At 37.4% G+C, this 2963-nt stretch overlaps 1 pseudogene across 1 annotated transcript; it reads right to left on the bottom strand.

Annotated features, from left to right (window-relative positions):
• Positions 1-312: 312 nt before the first annotated feature.
• On the bottom strand, positions 313-857 carry LOC105532432 (annotated as a pseudogene). The gene has a single exon (XR_001004977.1). The product of XR_001004977.1 is annotated as a 60S ribosomal protein L24 pseudogene (transcript).
• Positions 858-2963: the final 2106 nt, after the last annotated feature.

Here is a 2963-nt window from a genome sequence, read left to right as displayed (position 1 = left end):
AAGAGAAAAACAACAAAAACTACTCTCTAATCAAAGGACAAGGAAAAGGCAACCTAACAAGATAGAGAACTTTTAGAAAATAAACACTGTACTTCAGCTTAGCATCATAGAAAAAAGAAAAGGGAAAACAAATAGAAAAACAAAAATGTTTCCTCATCCCCACTCATGATAGCAGTGGCTGCTTGGTAAGCATAGATATTCATCCTTGCCTGGCTATAATGGGGCATTCCAATTTACCACCCCCTCCACCATCACCACCAAATTGGTGTGAGAAAGGCCAAGTAGGGAACCAGAATTTTTTTTTTTTTTTTTGAGTTATAATCCAATCTTTATTTAAAAATTGAATCTGCCAGTTTAGCGTTTTCCACCAACTCGGGGAGCTGAAATTTTCACAGGCTTCACAATCATTTGCTTAGGTGCTGCCTTTGTAGGTGCCTTAGCAGCAGCCATTGCAGTCTTTTTAGATGCTTGCTTAGCCTTTTTTGCTTCCTTAGCAGCCCTGATAGCTTGTTCTCGTTGAGCCTTTCTAACTTCAGGTTTCTGATTCCTCTTGGCCATTATATCAGCAAGAGATGCACCAGTAATGGCCCTCTGAAATTTGACTGCTCGGCGGGTTCTTTTCTTTTGAATTTCTTCCGACTGACCCTTTTTGTGCTTCCTTCTGTAGAGGACAGTCCAGTTTATCTGCCGAGGATTCCTCTTGGAAAGGAACGCCGACTCGCATTTTGCATTAAGAAACTGGAAAACCTTCCCGTCGGTCCTGGCGTAGCGCCTTCCGTGTCCGGGGTAGATTTTGTACCCGCTAAAACTGCACTGCTCCACCTTCATGGCGACGGATTCAGGGGAAGAGAAGAGATCGGGAACCAGAATTTTAATCATATTTGACAGTAACCAGTGTAGCTGTCCCCCAGCAGTGTTAGTGGGGACCATGGGAAGGGGAACCTGGACTTTCAGTCCCAGTCAGCAGTAATGAGCTATTCTTACCCCTCTTTATTGAGGTGCTGTAGGATAAAACATATGAGGGAGTCAGGATTCTCATCACCCCCCAGCAGTAGTGATATGGCTGGTAGTCACATGGGGATAATAATGAGGCATTTCTACTCCTCTTAGCCAGGGAGAGATCAATGAAGGTCCTATATGGAGTCAGAAACCTTACCCCTACCTCACAGCAAGAATAAACCCTTTCCCCTTGTTATCAGCAGAGGCTGAGTGGGGACCTAAACTTTACTCCCACTAGTGGAACTCCAACTTCTAATGCCACCTGGTAGTTATAAGAAAGAAATCTCCCTTCTTCACCTGCCACATGTTAGACAAAACCAGCAAAAATAAGAGCTTGCCCTTTCCTTGTTAACTAGAGAGACAGCAGTTTTTTGCTCTTGTTGTTTTCTTTTCCTTTTTCTTTTCTTCACTCCCACCTTTCTTTTTAAAATCTGTGGTGTTTTCAGTTGTTGAGTTCTTTAGCTCCAAGTCTGGTATATATGAAGCAAAAATAAAACCCTGGGAACTCACTACTGTGTTATTCCTTGGATCCCCAGCTCTAACATATCAATAATTACATTAAATGTAAGTGGTCCAAATACACAAATTATAAAACAGAGTAGAAGCTCAGTGGATTAAAAAACATAACCTAACTATATGCTGTCTAAAGGAAACTCACTTAAAATATAACAATATAGGCAGGAAACAAAGAGATCTATCCTGTAAACATTAATGAAAAGAAAGTAGAGTATTAATATTGGATAAAGTAGACTTTAAACCACTGTATTAGTCTTCTCTCATGCTGCGAATAAAGACATACTCAAGACTGATTAATTTATAAAGGAAAGAGGCTTAATTGACTCACAGTTTTACATGGCTGGGGAGGCCTCACAACCATGGTGGAAGGTGAGGAGGAGCAAGTCACATCTTACATGGCAGCAAGCAAAAGAGAGATTCTGAAGGGGAACTTCCATTTATAAAACCCTCAGGTCTTGTGAGACTTATTTACTACCATGAGAAAAGTATGGTGAAAACTGCTCCCATGATTCAATTATCTCTACCTTGCCCCACCCTTGACACATGGGGATTATTACAATTCAAGCTGAGATTTAGTTGAGAACACAGCCAAACCATATCAACTGCAGAAAATTACCAAAGGTAGGGAGGACATTATAGAATTTTAAAATGAGGTCATTCCACCAACAAATACATAGTAATTCTAAGCTGTATGCACCGAAAAAACAGAGCTGAAAAACATATGAAACACACACTTACAGAAATGAAAAGATAAATGGACAAATGCAAAATTATATTTGGAGACTTCAATATCTCTAAGCAGTTGATAGAACTAGGCCAAAAAGTCAACAAGGGTATACAAAAATACATCATCATCAACTAGCAGAGTATAATCAACGTTTCCAGAACACCACAACAAATAACAGCAGAGTATATATTCCTTCTAAGTGGCCATGGAACATATACCAAGATAACTCATATCCTGGGCCATAAAACAAAAAAAAAACTAATGAAAATTCATATATGGTGTGTTCTTAAGAACAATGGAATCAAATGAAAAACCAGTAACAGGAAGATTAAAAAAAAATCTCCAAACACTTGGAAACAACAACACTTCTAAATAGTCCATGGATTAAAGAGGTAGCTAAACGAATGCTGAAAGGTAAACTTATTAAAATTAAAATTAAAACTTCAGAATATTACACACATACATACCAATGAGTCACAAAGAAATTCATGAAAATAATGTATCATGTGTTAAGTATTTGATTTACGATAAAGGAAGCATTCTAAACAATGTACAACAAAATGTTATTTACTAAATTTTAACTTAATTATAATTGGTTAATTAAATTTTGAGGAAGATAGATTCACAAATTACACAAAAATAAAATTAATATTAGCAATTTTAAGCAATGTGTTATATTAAATTAATTTTTAAAACCTACTCAAAATAATCTGATTGAATA

The sequence above is a fragment of the Mandrillus leucophaeus genome, unplaced genomic scaffold (genome assembly GCF_000951045.1).
Source record: "Mandrillus leucophaeus isolate KB7577 unplaced genomic scaffold, Mleu.le_1.0 Scaffold96, whole genome shotgun sequence".
NCBI lineage: Eukaryota > Metazoa > Chordata > Mammalia > Primates > Cercopithecidae > Mandrillus > Mandrillus leucophaeus.
This window is presented reverse-complemented; position numbering and strand designations above follow the sequence as displayed.